Here is a 17,716-nt window from a genome sequence, read left to right on the forward strand (position 1 = left end):
CGGCTCCCTGTGTGTGACACCAGGCGGAGAAAATCCGCGAAAGTACATCGGCCCAGTGGGGCCCAACTGTGAAAAACTGTGAGTGTGACCTGTCTATGTCTGTCTACTGTCCCCTTGCGTGAAACTCTTGCGAGTGGGGCAAAAAGAGGCTCCAGAAACCTCGCTCGCCCAGACGCCATTTTCAGGGAGGGACTACAGAGCATGAAAACTAGCTAAGCTTTGCAAAAGCCGGCTCCCTGTGTGTGACACCAGGCGGAGAAAATCCGCAAAAGTACACTGGCCCAGTGAGGCCCAACTGTGAAAAACTGTGAGTGTGACCTGTCTATGTCTGTCTACTGTCCCCTTGCGTGAAACTCTTGCAAGTGGGGCAAAAAGAGGCTCCAGAAACCTCGCTCACCCAGACGTCATTTTCAGGGAGGGACTACAGAGCATGAAAACTGGCTAAGCTTTGCAAAAGCCGGCTCCCTGTGTGTGACACCAGGCAGAGAAAATCCGCAAAAGTACACCGGCCCAGTGGGGCCCAACTGTGAAATACTGTGAGTGTGACCTGTCTATGTCTGTCTACTGTCCTCTTGCGTGAAACTCTTGCGAGTGGGGCAAAAAGAGGCTCCAGCGGAGCACGGCCACTCCGCTTTGCTACGCGGCCGTGCACTCTTTCTAAAGAAAGAACTCCATTGCAACAAGAAGGAAAAATCACACTAAGAACAGCGCTATATCACAGAAGCAAACATTTCTCTCCGGACTGTCTTCTCTGTTGCATGCACGGGCCTAAGATTTGACCCAGTGTGAGGCTTCATCCACGGAGGACTCCCCTCACTTAGAGGCAAGTCAGCCCATCCAGAAAGGGAGGAGCCAGAGGAGTGTGCTGCCTGCATCACATAGACAATGAATACCACCACAACACGTAGAAAAACCCACAATACAAGTGTGACAATGTGGAAACAACGCAGGCCAGCATCAGACATAGAGAATGAAGATGACAATTCTGAGGACCAGATAATGACCAACCAACTAATCAACCTCTCAGATAAGGACTTTAGACTAGCAATATGGAAGATGCTCAACGGACTCCAAGAAACCATGGATCTAGTTGAACAGAACACTAATAAGAACCAAGAAAATATGAAGACAGAAATCACAACACTCCAAACTGAAATAACATGTCAACTAACAGGACTGAAAAAGTCAGTAAATGAAGTGAATGACAAAATGGATAAGCTCTGGGACAGGGTATCAGAAGCTGAGAATAGACTTGGTGCTGTGGAAGATGAGATACAAAACAATTTCATACAGCAGGAGAGATTGGACAAAAAACTTAAAGCAAATGAGCAGACAATGGAAAAATTAGTCAAAGAATGGGAACAGATGAAAATAGAAGTCTATGATAAGATCAACAGAAACAACTTAAGAATCATTGGAGTCCCAGAGATACAGGAAGAAAATTTCCAGGAAGAATCAACGGTCAAGAACATCATTAAAGAGAAACTTCCAGAGCTAAAGAATATATGTGATCAAATCCTGCATGCCCGAAGAGTACCAACCAAAAGAGACCCCAGAAAAACCACCCCAAGACACATCCTAGTCACAATGACAAATCCCACAGATAGAGACAGAATTCTGAAAACAGCAAGATCAAAAGGGGAAATCACGTTCAAGCAAGCTTCCCTGAGATTTACAGCAGACCTGTCACCAGAAATACTCAATGCCAGAAAGCAGTGGTGGGATATTGTGACAAGACTGAATGAAATGAATGCTTCACCCAGAATACTATACCCAGCAAAACTCACTTTCCGGTTTGACGGAAGAATACATGGCTTCACAGACAAAAAACAGCTCAGAAACTTCACAGACACAAAACCAGTCTTAAGAGAAAAACTGAAAGACCTAATCTAAGATAAGACTACCCAAAAGACACACCAAATTTTGAAATAAAGATGGCGTTAAATCCCAGGACAATTCTTTCTCTCAACGTCAATGGACTAAATGCACCAGTTAAGAGACACAGAGTGGCTAAATGGATCAAAAAACTCAATCCAACCTTCTGCTGCCTTCAAGAAACGCACCTGAATAGTCAGAACAAACATAGACTCAAAATAAAAGGCTGGAGAAAAATTATCCAAGCAAACAACACCCATAACAAAGCTGGAGTGGCCATACTAATATCAGATAATGCAAACTTTATACTCAGGAAGGTTGTAAGGGACAAAGATGGACATTTTATATTAATCAAGGGGTACGTAGAGCAGGAAGAATTCACTCTCCTAAACATATATGCACCGAATGAGGGGCCAGCAATATATTTAATACAACTGTTGACAAATCTGAAAAATAATATCAACAACAACACAATAATTGTGGGGGACCTTAACACAGCTTGGTCAACACTGGATAGGTCAACCAGACTGAAACCCAACAAGAATATACTAGACCTGAGGAGAGAAATGGAAGAAAGAGGCCTAGTGGATATATATAGGACACTCCATCCCCAGAAACCTGGATACACATTCTTCTCCAATGTACATGGGACATTCTCCAGGATAGACTACATGCTGGCACATAAAACATACCTCCATAAGATCAAGAGGATAGAAATTTTGCAGACTACCTTCGCTGACCACAATGCTCTGAAATTATTTGTGAACTCCGAAGGGACTCAGAAGAAACACTTTAACACCTGGAAGTTAAACAGCCTCATGCTCAATAACCAGTGGGTCCGAGATGAAATCAAGGAGGAAATCAAAAGGTTCCTGGAAACAAATGACAATAAAGACACAAACTATCAGAACTTATGGGACACAGCAAAAGCAGTACTGAGAGGAAAATTTATAGCTTTGCAAGCACACATCAGGAAGGAAGAAGGAGCTTACCTGAGTAGCTTAATGACACAGCTAATAGAACTAGAAAATGCTCAACAAAAGGACCCAAGAATAGGAAGACAGAAGGAAATAAGAAAGCTGAGAGAAGAAATCAACGAAGTGGAAACTCAAAAAACAATCCGAAAGATCAACGAAAGCAGAAGTTGGTTCTTTGAAAAAATAAACAAGATTGATAGACCACTGGCAAACCTAACAAAGAAAGAGAGAGAGAGAAACTTGATAACTCGTATCAGGAATTAAAAAGGAGAGATCACTACTGATATGACAGAGATTCAAAGGGTAATCAGAAACTACTTTGAAAAACTCTATGCCACTAAAAATGAGAACCTGGAAGAAATGGATAAATTCTTGGACTCTTATAATTTTCCATGGTTGAAGGAAGAGGATGTAGCATATCTAAACACCCCCATCACCATTGATGAAATTAAAACAGTAATCAAATGTCTGCCGAAAAACAATTGCCCAGGTCCAGATGGATTCACTAATGAATTCTATCAAACTTTCCAAGAGGAACTACTGCCAATCTTGGCAAGACTCTTTCATGAAATTGAACAAACAGAAACACTTCCAAATAGCTTTTGTGAAGCCAACATCACCTTGATATCTAAACCAGACAGAGATGCTACCAAAAAAGAAAATTACAGACCAATATCACTGATGAATGCAGTTGCAAAGATCCTCAGCAAAATCCTGGCAAATAGGATTCAATGCCTCGTTAAAAAGATCATTCACTACGATCAAGTAGGTTTCATCCCAGGAATGCAAGGCTGGTTTAACATCCGTAAATCTATCAACATAATACACAACATCAATAACAAGAAAAATAAAAACCACATGATCATATCAATAGATGCATAGAAAGCATTTGATAAGGTCGAACACCCATTCTTGATCAAAACTCTCAGCAAAATGGGAATGGAGGGAACCTGTCTCTATATAGTTAAGGCCATCTACCACAAGCCAGTGGCAAATATTATCCTCAATGGAGAAAAACTGAAAGCCTTCCCTCTAAATTCTGGCACAAGACAAGGCTGTCCTCTCTCACCACTCCTCTTCAACATAGCACTGGAAGTACTTGCTATAGCGATTAGGCAAGAAAAGGATATCAAGGGAATCCAGATAGGAAAGGAAGAAGTCAAGCTCTCACTGTTTGCAGATGACATGATACTCTACTTAGAAAACCCTAAAGACTCTATCAAAAAGCTTCTAGAAACAATAGACTCATATAGCAAGGTGGCAGGCTACAAAATTAACACACAAAAATCAATGGTCTTTCTATACACCAATAGTAATAAGGATGAAATGGACATTAAGAAAACAACCCCGTGCTCGCCTCGGCAGCACATATACTAAAATTGGAACGATACAGAGAAGATTAGCATGGCCCCTGCGCAAGGATGACACGCAAATTCGTGAAGCGTTCCATATTTTAAAAAAAAAAAAAAGAAAAGAAAACAACCCCATTCACAATAGTGCCAAACAAACTCAAATATCTTGGAATCAACTTGACTAAATATGTGAAGGACCTATACAAAGAAAACTATAAAACTCTGCTCCAAGAAATAAGAGAGGACACACGGAAATGGAAACGCATACCCGGCTCATGGATTGGCAGGATTAACATCATCAAAATGGCAATACTCCCCAAGGCATTATACTGATTTAATGCCATCCCTCTAAAGATACCCATGACATTCTTCAAAGAAGTGGATCAGACAATTTTGAAATTCATTTGGAACAATAAACACCCTCGAATAGCTAAAGCAATCATTGTGAAAAAGAATATGGGAGGAATTACTTTCCCCAACTTTAAACTGTACTACAAAGCAACAGTTATCAAAACAGCATGGTATTGGAAGAAGGATAGGTCCTCAGATCAGTGGAATAGGCTTGAATACTCAGAAAATGTTCCCCAGACATACAACCACCTAATTTTTGATAAAGGAGCAGGAAATCCTAAATGGAGCAGGGAAAGCCTCTTCAACAAGTGGTGTTGGCACAATTGGATAGCCACTTGCAAAAAATTGAACTTAGACCCCCAGCTAACATCATGTACGAAGGTAAAATCCAAATGGATGAAAGACCTCGATATCAGCCCCAAAACCATAAGATATTTAGAACAGCACATAGGCAAAACACTCCAGGACATTACAGGCATCTTCAAGGAGGAAACTGCACTCTCCAAGCAAGTGAAAGCAGAGATTAACAGATGGGAATATATGAAGCTGAGAAGCTTCTGCACCTCAATGGAAATAGTGCCCAGGATACAAGAGCCACCCACTGAGTGGGAGAAACTATTCACCCAATACCCATCAGATAAGGGGCTAATCTCCAAAATATACAAGGCACTGACAGAACTTTACAGGAAAAAACATCTAACCCCATCAAAAAATGGGGAGAAGAAATGAACAGACACTTTGACAAAGAAAAAATACACATGGCCAAAAGACACATGAAAAAATGTTCCACATCACTAATCATCAGGGAGATGCAAATCAAAACAACGATGAGATACCACCTCACACCCCAGAGAATGGCACACATCACAAAGAATGAGAATAAACAGTGTTGGCGGGGATGTGGAGAGAAAGGAACTCTTATCCACTGCTGGTGGGAATGAAGTCAACCTTTATGGAAAGCGTTGTGGAGATTCCTCCAAAAACTGGAAACCGAGCTCCCATACGATCCAGCTATACCACTCCTAGGAATATACCCTAGGAACACAAAAATACAATACAAAAACCCCTTCCTTACACCTATATTCATTGCAGCACTATTTACCATAGCAAGACTCTGGAAACAACCAAGATGCCCTTCAACAGACGAATGGCTAAAGAATATGGTACATATACACAATGTAATATTATGCAGCTGTCAGGAGAGATGAAGTCATGAAATTTTCCTATACATGGATGTACACGGAATCTATTATGCTGAGTGAAATAAGTCAGAGAGTGAGAGAAAAATGCAGAATGGTCTCACTCATCTATGGGTTTTAAGAAAAATGAAAGACACCCTTGTAATAATAATTTTCAGACACAAAAGAGAAAAGAGCTGGAAGTTCCAGCTCACCTCAGGAAGCTCACCACAAAGAGTGATGAGTTTAGTTAGGAAAATAACTGCATTTTGAACTGTCCTAATAATGAGAATGTATGAGGAAAATGGAGAGCCTGTCTAGAGTACAGGCGGGGGTTGGGTGGGGCGAAGGGAGACTTGGGACATTGGTGATGGGAATGTTGCACTGGTGATGGGTGGTGTTCTTTACATGACTGAAACCCAAACACAATCATGTATGTTATTAATGTGTTTAAATAAATTAAAAAAATAAATTGAATATTATCCAATAGCTTGATGGTAAAGAATTTATTAGATATGAAACCACTTATGGTATATACTTTAAAATGCTTGGTAAATTATTAGCTAAATTATAAAATTCAAATATCACTCTTTTCTCTGATTTGGCCAGAAAGAACATTTAAGTGATATGATAATAGGAATAATGTTATTATAACTAATAAAAGTGCTATTATTTCATTTTAGAGCTTACCTTATATACACCCTATTCTTCATATGCTTTATTAATAATGCCAATATAAATATTATGAATAACTACAATTTTAATGTGATATCATAAATATATAGGAAAAACATCATTGTTTTCAAAATTATATAATTATTAAATGTCATGTATTTAAGAATTATCTTGTTCATTCTTAATTTTGGGTGGCAATACACAAAATATTTGAATACTCAATTTGTTTCAGATTTATTGTAAATTTACTTGAAATTGTATCTACACTAATACTGTCACTGATTAAGTAATAGCCAATGGAAAAATGATTGAAATGATCACGTTTAACAAGCATTTTTATTTTGAATTTCCACACTAGGTTTGCCTGTTGCAACCATAGATGATAATAGAGTCATGGCTGTACCTCTTATTAGTTTAGGGTTTTAATTAATCTTTCTGAATTGGTTTGATCATCCACTAAGTATAAAGTAGAATGAGAACACCCACATCATATGCTCATGATAATTTAAGAATTAATTAGAATGATCTTTGTAAAGTATAAAATACTTTTAGTGTTAATCATGTGCAAAAAAGCAAAGGTAAGTTTTATATTATCTGATCAACTAATAAATAGTCTTTTGATCATTCTTATGTCAGTTTTTATGCTATGTTTTTATATATTAAATTAATTTTAGTTCATTAAAGAGCCATGATTCAAAAATTATTGATAGTTAAGTTCTAGACAATATAATATTTAACTCCAATCCTATCATCTGTGTTCCCATATTCCATCATCCTTCATCACCTGCCTGTCACTTTGGAAGATACCTTGCAAAGTTCAGTGGTTGCAACTTAGATCTCATGTTTTCAGTGTTGTGGAGTCAGTACTTTGGATATAGAGCTACACTAATCTTCCACATCACCAATATAACCAAATCCCTTACCCCTTATCCACCATTACTTTCTTTCTCATTATTTTTTGTTCCTACCTTGATTTATTTCCTTCTCTTCTTAACCTTAGTGTTAGATTTTAAAAACTATGAAAAAAATTAAATATTGTCAGGTTATACATTCACTTTTCTTCATAAATTTTAGGGTTTCAAGTACACTTAGAAGTCTTCCAAACATTTTTAATAAAACGTTTTGTTGCATAAAGGTTGTCTAATTTTACGAACATTTAACGTCATTCTACGTATTTTCTCTAGTTAGAGTGGGCAAGAGCAGAAGATGGGGACCACAAGCTTCTTTATCAGTAACTATATTGTTTCAGTCTATATAAACATTTGGTGGAAACTAAATTAAAAAAAAAACATATGAGCATGATCTAATATTTTTTTAGGGGAGCTTACACCTGGACTTACTCCTTTTTCTGTGCTGAAAATCACTCCTGTCTATGCTCAGGGATGTTGTTTATCAAACTCAGGTCAAACATGCAGCAAGGCAAATGAGCTCCCCGCTGTGCTATAGCTCCAGCCCCCCTAATGCTTATTTTTTGTGAAAACAAAACTAATACACATACATTAAGAACTAATCTACAGGGCGGGCGATGTAGCACTAGAGGTAAGGTGTCTGCCTTGTAAGCGCTAGCCAAGGAAGGACCGCGGTTCATCCCCCAGCGTCCCATATGGTCCCCACAAGCCAGGGCGATTTCTGAGCTCTTAGCCAGGAGTGACCCCTGAGTGTCAAACGGGTGTGGCCCAAAAAAACAAAACAAAACAAAACAAAAAAAAAGAACTAATCTACAAAGGATCTTATCTGCTTAACCTTATCCATAATACAATCTAATAATCTGTGCATGGAAGTGTGAGGAACTTCCAGACTATTTTGTGACCTGCTGTGCCCATTTCAGGCTATGAATCATACTAGTTAGACAAGTAATTGTTCAGTTAGATTATCAGCAAAAATATTAGGTCTTAAAAGGAAAAGACAGCTGTATAAATTTTTCGATAGTACAGCATGTAGGGCACTTACCTTGCATACACCAACCAAGGACTAATCCCTGAGCATCCCACATGATGCCCAGAGGAATGCCAAATATAATTTCTGAATGTAGAATCAGGAGTAGCCACTCAGCATCTCTGGATGTGATGCCAAAACAAACAATCAAAAGCAAATAAAAATATTTGCCAGAAAACAGAGTTAAAAACAAATTAAACCCCAACTCTTGAAAGTATTTCTTTAGGAGGCTGGAGAGATAGTACAGCAGTGGGGCATTTGCCTTGCATGCGGCCGACCGGTAGGGACCCGTTTTGATTCCAGGCATTCCATATGGTTCCCAGTCTGCAAGGGGCGATTTTTAAGTGCAGATCCAGGAGTAACCCCTGAGTGACACTGAAACCAATAAAAAAAATCAATCAATATAAAAAGTATTGCTTTAATAGTTAAATTTTTTCCTCTAAAATTGAGTGATCTAATTTGAGAAATTATAATACATGGAAATTGGAACATAAACTATAGAATGTAAACCACTTCACTACTTAAAGACACTGATTAACAGCAAAGTTCTCAACTTTGTCTTCATTTCTGTATAGAAAAACTGGGGGGGGGTGTTTCTAGTGGGTGGTTTTGGTATATGTAGAGCAATGTAGGCAATTTTTAGAATATGATAGACTATATAATGTAACATTATTATTTATCTTTAAATTCCATACTTTCCATACTTTTAGACATTTGTGTTGTTTCTATATTTATGAATTCGCAAATAATAGAATGCTCAACAACTTTGAATTTAAATTTTACTTAAACAAGTATGGTCAAATGATTTGTTATTTTTTGTCTATGTTGCAAAATTGCCTTTTAGAAAAGCAATAACATTTATACTACAATCAGTCAGCTTGGAGAAGACTGCTAAATTTGCATTGAGATCCCGTAATTAAGTAAGATTCATTTTATTAAGGACAAGACTCAATATTTCTTTTAGCAATGTTTATTTTGTCAATTTATGTATTTTCATTTAAAGTATTTTTACAGTGACTTAAAAACCCCATCAGCTTATATATTGTTTTATTTTGTAATCTCTATTGCGAAAATACACTTTTTTTAGATTAAATAATTAAAGTATCTCTGACATATGTTTTTGATCTTCTTAGACTTGACTTATGTGTTTTTCTAGCATGGTGTGATAAGCAACCATAGTGTCTCAGTATCATCTACTGCTAACTACTTTTAAAAGCATCACATAAGGGAAGAGGAAAAAATAAAAACATCATATATATGACTGTGCTTTTGATCCTGTCATCATATTATTAAATTTAGCACATATAAATCTGCTACTTTAATTAATATATGTAGTCATATTTCCAGTTTTTTGTCTTAGGTTATGTGTTATTATTTCTTCCTCCTTTCTTAATACTTTAAATTTACTAAAGTAATTTATAATAATGATGCATTTTTTTTCTTTCTTTTCTGTAAGAACCTGCATCATTAGTATAAAGGTGACTAGTATTAATTTTTAAAAATTGAATTTGAAAATAATTCCTGAGATATTAGCCTTGGTTCTAAATCGAAATTTATTACAACATTTTCCTGAAACTCGCTTAGTTTGCCATTGACATATATGTGTATATATATCTATATGTATTCACACACACATATATAAAGCAACCTTTGTGAGACAAATGCATTCTAGAATATTTGAGGACCTTTAAATAATATCTGACTACCCCAGATATAATGAGGCAACAGCTTGCTAGAACAATGGGAGCAGAAAACACTATCCTTCCTGTCTGACTTACTGTTAGCCACAAGGAAATTAGTTGTTTTTTGACAATAAAAGGACATGTACAAATTATAATCATGCAGTGCATTTCTGCTCTTTTAGGTAAGGAAAAAATGGCAAATCAACAAAACAAAGCAATTCTTTACAAGTAACCTAATAAACAGGACTGCTATAAAGTTTTCTGAAGGACAAGTTTGGTGTGGAAAACTGCCATAGTTCATTTAAACCCTTTACTTAAGTAAATAAAGAGTTATTTACTTACACCTTATTTTACCCAAAACAAAGATCATCTTTGCTTTCTTTGTATCTATTTGTTTACAACTTGGTTTTACCCCATCTTGGGTGGTCTTTATACTCAATGAAAACAACCTTGTTGACAGGCTTTTGGTATGAAGTAGAAGATTGCCAGCATACCTGTGTTTTACCCTTAGCCTGGTCTGGATTATTTCATGCAGTAACAATAAAGAGAAGGGAAGGGGGGGGGGTTACTTACTATCTTACCACACTGGTTTTAAAAATGTGAATCTTAGAGAAAAACATAGATCATAGTAATTGGTATGAAGATGATAATAAATGTACCACTCATCTATGTAGCTGCAAAAAATTGTATGAACCTTTCAAAAATGCTATTAATATCTTCATCTCATAATTAAAGAATATGCTTGTGAGAGAGCAATATATGGCACAATCATTAATAAATGTAACTAAAATGAACACAATAGATGATTTTAAATACCCTCATCTCAAGTCTTGATATTATGTCTACTGCTACTTTGCATGCTACAACAGCGATTGATGCTACCACAGACTTGTTGTTTTCCCAGAATAGGGAATTGACAGAAGTGTATCTTCAGCTCTCCAGGAAGTCATTTTCTCTAAGCATCAACTTCAGATTATTGCTATTATAGACTGGTCTTTCACAAATGTCTTTCTATCACAAAATGCACTGTTATGACCTAATTCACTACAGTAAATCAGAAATTATACTTTTAAATCCATGAAGGGTAACAGGACCATTACTAAAAATACAGCAGTAAGGAATAAAAGTTTTCTTTCCTGAACTTTACTTTTTTACTTGGGCTACAAAATAGTTCATTTTCTAAAGCATAAACTAAATTTATTCAGTACTTTCTAATTTCCCACATTATTCTATATGTCACATTATTATCAAGCTACCCTAAATTTTTCATAAAAACAAAATTATTTCAACATCATTTAAAAATAAATCTTTTTAGGTTAAAATGTTCATATTTTAATAGGATGCTCTAAAATTCTCCTCTAAAGAAATGAATATACAAATAAACACATAATTAGGAATCCTTAGTTGGACAACACATGGGGAAAAATAAAACAAATTATCCCTCTTATAACTGAACAACTGTTTTATTAATGGATAAATAAACTATTTTTCTACCCCATCAATATTCAGCCAAAGAGGAGAGCCAGTCAATGTTGGATATTTGTAAACCTGATAAAAATTTAACTGTGATTTAATAAAATGATTATTTATTGAGCATCATTTGAGAGCAACAAAAGTTAATCAAATATTGATGGCTCAAAGTCTAACACCTTGGCACATCTATTTTTATTATCAGGGTCTGAATTACTTTCCTGAATCACAATAAAAATAAGTAGCATAAATTGTGTAGCTAAAACAACAAGAGTTTTTTATTTTACTGTTTTGGGCACATGATTTTAAATCAAAGTGTTTTAGAGTCACATTTTCTATGAAGATGCAGGATTATCCTTCCTTGCCTCTTTCAACTCTGGAAGATGGTCAACACCCCTTGACTTCTTGGCTTGTGATCACATTACTGCACTTTTTGCTTCTGCTTTTACAGCAATTTCTTTTTTGTTCCTTTACTTCTTTTTATCTTTTACAAAGAAAAAAAATTACATTGAACTTACACTAGGCCTACATTATCATTATATCATCACAAGATTCTTTGAACAATTTTGTTTTTAAATTTAGGTAACATGATTACCATTGTCTTGCTGTTTTTATCTCCTGCAGCACAGTGTTACTAAACCTTTGCCACCATCAAAGTATCTAAGAAGCTTCCACATCTTAAAGGAAATGATGACAAGGATACAAAACCACTCATGAAATGGGAGAAGTTATTTATCTAATTACCATAAAATAAGAAGTTAATATCTAATACATATAAGAAATTGGTAGAGCTTATGAAGAAATATACATCTAACTTTACCACAATAAGAGATGAACAGATATTTCGTCAAAGAAGAAATATAAATGGCCAAATGGCATAAGAAAAATGTGCCCACATTTTTTAATCCTCAGGGTTGTGCAAATCTAAATAATGTGATATCTCACTCCACAAACTGGCATACATCAATAATAACAAGTACAAGTAGTGCTGGTGTGAATGCTGCAAGAAAGAGGTTCTCATTGCTGCTGGGAATGTCTATTAGTCCAGTTTTATGCACTGTCCTCAACATGCACAATATCTACATTTTCCTCAATAAAAACTTAAAAATAGATAATTAAAATATGCATTTTTCTTATTAAAATAACAATATCACATTCTTCAATAAAATAGAAATTGAGCTTTCATTAGACCCAGCAATATCACTCTTAGAAATATACCTTAGGGGACCGGTGAGGTGGCGCTTAGAGGTAATGTGTCTGCCTTGCAAGCGCTAGCCAAGGAAGGACTGTGGTTCTATCCCCCCGGCGTCCCATATGGTCCCCCCAAGCCAGGGGCAATTTCTGAGTGCTTAACCAGGAGTAACCCCTGAGCATCAAATGGGTGTGGCCCGGAAAACCAAAAAAAAAAAAAAAAAAAGAAATATACATTAGGAGGCATCTATCCCTAAATTCATTGCAGCACTCTCCATAACAGCCAGGACCTGGCGACAACACAAGTACCTAAGATAAAAAAAAAAAAACTGATGATGCATCTACACAGTGTAATACTATGAGCTATTTGGAAAAAATGAAGTCATGAAATTCCCTATACATCGATAGACATGGAGTGTAATATGTTAAGTGAAATGAGTCAGAAAGAGATTGACAGAGAATGATCACACTAATATGCGAGATATAAAATAAATAAAACATTGTATGAGAATACCTAAAGATAATAAAGATTTAAGGGTAAGTGTGGGGGGAGGTCAAACCCCTTGTTGATGGTCTCCAAGTCAAAGAATGATTCCCAAAAAGATAAATTGAATCCCATTCTCTGTCCCCCCTTTTGGGGGAGACTTTGATAATAATATCCGACGTGAATAATCAACGAATGCAAAAGATTAGGGGGCCAAAGGTTCAGCAAGGAAAGTCTTTTGTTCAGTTGCAGTCAGCTCCAAAAAGCAAACCGAACCAGCAGTCAGTTCTGGCAAAAGAGCTCCCTATGCCTCCCCAACAAGCTTTTTATTTCATTCCTTAATCACCCCCACCTGGAAGATCCAGGTGGGATGACAGGCAAAAACAATATTACAACAATTACTCAACAGGTAAGTGCCTTTAAGACTGAGAATGGGGAGGGGCGGGGAAAAAGGAAAAAAAAAGACTGAGAATGGACCACTATTACAATGATCATTGGAGAAAAGTTGGAAATGTTTACTCTAGACAAGACCTGGGAATGAAAGAAAGTAAAAGTGATGTGCATTTCATAGTAATAGTATTGCCAACTACAATGCCTTTAAACAAAACAATGAAGAGATGAGTCTGGAGAGATAGCACAGTGGGTAGGGCTTTTGCCTTGCATGTGGCTGACCTGGATTCTATACCAGACATCTCATATAAGCCTGATTATGGTACCAGAATACATATCCACAGAATATATGTATATGTATATGTATATGCCAGTGTTCCGATTCAAAATCACTGTGTTCTTATCAAAATATGATACTGGATCTTTAAGACTTGGGCAGCTCCAAGTCAATGGCTTCTTCTTAGGAGAAAAAAAATTGCATTTCGGTTTCCATGTCCTAAATTTTATTTTATCTAGCTAAGGTGTTAACTAATATGCGTTAAAGGGTAAAGTAAATGTCATGCTAAAACAGAATGAATGAATATGCCAGCATTGCTAATTTTGCTATTGTCTTTTTCTTTTAAATTTCTGAATCTTGTGCCTTCTATACTCTATCTTGTAGGTCATACAAAGTACTCTAACAGCCCTCCCATTTGTTCCTATTACCCTCCCTCAAATTTTTAATATTTATTATTGTTGTACAATCATCACTCCCTTCCATTCTTTATTAGCTCATTGAAGAAATTCATCATGATAAGGTCACTGTACAATGCATTCTCCTTCATTAAACAGCTTCTAAAGTCCCATTCTATTATTCAGCTAGTCAAAGATTAACTAAGGCATGGAACAATATGCCACATTTATACCATTTATTTATTCCTCTGCCTAAATACCTAAATATATATGTCCTTGTCCTTCCTGTTCACTCACCACTTCATGAAATTTACTGATTTCAATGTTCATACATAATGTCGAGTTTATTTTAAGTTACTGTTAATAATATAAAATATTTAATGTTTAATGTTTGCACAGTTATCTAGATGAGGGTCCTCGTCTGTCCACTCAAATGAATAGACATTCACATATGTCAATAAGATTTTTAATGATGTGTGAGGTTATAAAAAGTTTTATCCAACTGTGCATAGGAAAAGAATATTTATACTAATTTTAATCTTGTTATATAACTATTGGCAGTATATGTTGGCAAATCCACTGTAATAAGTCACCAATTTTACAGGAAATATTATAAACGCCTTTCTGATATTTGGAAGTTTATAGGATAAATGAGCACAAAACACTGAATGAAAGAAGCCATATAAGAAAATTGGAAAATCTGGACATTTATAGCATTATGAGGCATAATTTCCTATTGTCAGACAGTTAGGAAGGTCTCTGAGATACTGTAAGCATGCATAGCTTTTAGTATTCCTAAAGGTGTAGAAAATGAAAGGATAGTTTTAACTTGGTTGCAATATTAGTATCTATAATTTATTATAATAAAATTGTATTAATGATCAACAGTTTTTCTTTTCATCTGTATAATGATTATGCTGACATATTCTTTTTTTGGAAAATAATGTTGGACTACTAAACTAATTTGTAAATGTAAATATCTCATGTACAATATAGTTGATTATATGCTAATGTTTGCCATAATCATCTCAATTGAACATAAGTTTGATGTCAATAGTACAAATTTAAAAATACAAGAATGTTGTCTTGTAGATTCCTATATAATTGTGATTATATAGTCAGGTAAAAAGTTACAAATACTGGGGCTGGAGAGATAGCATGGAGGTAAGACGTTTGCCTTTCATGCAGGAGGTCATCGGTTCAAATCCCAGCGTCCCATATGGTCCCCCGTGCCTGCCAGGAGCAATTTCTGAGCCTGGAGCCAGGAATAACCCCTGAGCACTGCCGGGTGTGACCCAAAAAAACCACAAAAAAAAAAAAAAAGTTACAAATACTAAATAGAAATATATCTACATATGGAAATTTTCTTTTCTAAAATATGAGTTAATAGTGTAAATAATATTATAACTAAATGTATCATTCTTTAGCTGTCTTAAAAATAAATTATTTTGAATTTCTAAATTTATTTTTAATTGTTTCAATTTTAGGAATTTTGGGGCCATATCTAATGATGCTCAGGGTTTACTCCTGACTCTATGCTCAGGATTAAAATCTAGCGGACTCAGTGGACCATATATGATGTTGAGAATTGAATTTTAGTAGAATAAGTGCAAGGCAAGTGCCCTACTCACTGTATTATCCCACTGGCCCATAAATAATTTTGATCTTAAGTTTTTATTATTTTTAATAGATATTGTTAATTAATCAAACTATTCTTAGGATAGTGCTAATTAAGCAATCTTTATTTTTCTTATGTTTCTTTTTGAAAAAAGCATGAGGATCAAATGTTAAAGTTTAGCGCTTTTCTTATTGATAGCATGTTCATTTTTTCTTATTGCCTTAAACTTCAGACAAATGGATTTAGGGTTGGCAGTTAATTATGTGTATATATTTATTATATTCATAAAAATATACATAGATTTCAAGATCCATGTTATATAGATTTGCAGATGAAAATTTCATTGTGAAATTAAACATAAAATATTTCATTTTAATATTGAAGGTCCACCATCATTATTGTCCATGTTTTTGGTGATAGCTACTTCAGTTTTTTTGGTTTTTGTTTTTTTTTGGTTTTTGGGCCACACCCGTTGATGCTCAGGGGTTACTCCTGGCTATGTGCTCAGAAATCGCCCCTGGCTTGGGGGGACCATATGGGACGCCAGGGGGATCGAACCTCGGTCCTTCCTTGGCTAGTGCTTGCAAGGCAGACACCTTACCTCCAGCGCCACCTACCAGGCCCCGATAGCTACTTCAGTCAGTGCCTCGTATATCTTGTATTTTATAAACTTGTGTTTAAGTTACATAATTTTGATTTTCCAAAAGAGGATAATTATAGATGCATTTTAGATAAATATCATTGGGATTTTTTTTCTTTTTTTAGTTTTTGAGCCACACCCGGCAGCACTCAGCGGTTACTTCAGGTCTGTGCTAAGATATTGCTTGGAGACCATATGGGATGCCAGAGATGGACCTGGGTTGGTCTTGGTAACAACCCCTGAAATTAGGCCTGCAGAGCTAATTAGTCATGGGGCTCAGTGGGGGTATATAAAGAAACATTTATAAGATGATGGGTGATGGCGGTGAATGTGTTGGTATAATATTGTTTCAGAAGCACAACTATCAACATTTTTGTAAATTGTTGTGTATAAATTGAAAAAAAAATAAATAATAAGGTAAATAAATTGAAACTTTTTGTGTGAGTCCTATATCCATACATTATATAAAACATTTTAAGGGAACTTCATCTCAATTGCATTCCTCTCTTGAGAAACAGTATAATTTGATTGGTGATGGTGTATTAGACCACTATTTTACTTAATTTCAGGTCTAAAATGGTAAATTAATTAATTATTAAGAACATTATTATTATTATCATTATTATCATTATTTTTGGTTTTTGGGACACAACCGGTGACGCTCAGGGGTTACTCCTGGCTATGCGCTCAGAAGTCTCTCCTGGCTTGGGGGACCATATGGGACGCCGGGGGATCGAACCGCTGTCCATCCTAGGCTTGTGCTGGCAAGGCAGACACCTTACCTCTAGTACCACAGCGCCGGCCCAAGAACATTATATTTTTTCATCATTTATAAATGTTTTATTATGTAGCTATTTAAAATAATTATTTCTTGCATTTTATTTGAATCAACAAATTTATATTTTTGTTATCCTCTTCTCTGTACTCTCTTTATCCCTCACATTACATTTTTTAGTGAATTAAAATCTTAAGAACATTTACTTAGAGAAATATGAGTGCAGAGGTATAAGTTCAAGAAAAAATATGGACGTCTCCAGGGTAGAAAAAGCCAGTAGACAATCTTACTATCATCACTACAATATCTGGGAAATCTGAGTCTACTCTGCTCTTTAAATATTTTTACCACTCTTCCAATCCTCTACTGCACACTTGGACACTAAACTTTATAGTTACATTTTATTCCTTAACCCTCAAACTTAATGTCCATCATGCCTCTCTCCACTGGT

At 35.8% G+C, this 17,716-nt stretch overlaps 1 non-coding gene across 1 annotated transcript; it reads left to right on the forward strand.

Annotated features, from left to right (window-relative positions):
- The first annotated feature begins 4,201 nt into the window (after positions 1-4,201).
- LOC126005548 (U6 spliceosomal RNA) lies at positions 4,202-4,308 on the forward strand. The gene has a single exon (XR_007494598.1). It is a non-coding gene; the product is annotated as a U6 spliceosomal RNA (small nuclear RNA).
- Positions 4,309-17,716: the final 13,408 nt, after the last annotated feature.

This window comes from Suncus etruscus, chromosome 3 (assembly GCF_024139225.1).
Source record: "Suncus etruscus isolate mSunEtr1 chromosome 3, mSunEtr1.pri.cur, whole genome shotgun sequence".
Classification (NCBI taxonomy): domain Eukaryota; kingdom Metazoa; phylum Chordata; class Mammalia; order Eulipotyphla; family Soricidae; genus Suncus; species Suncus etruscus.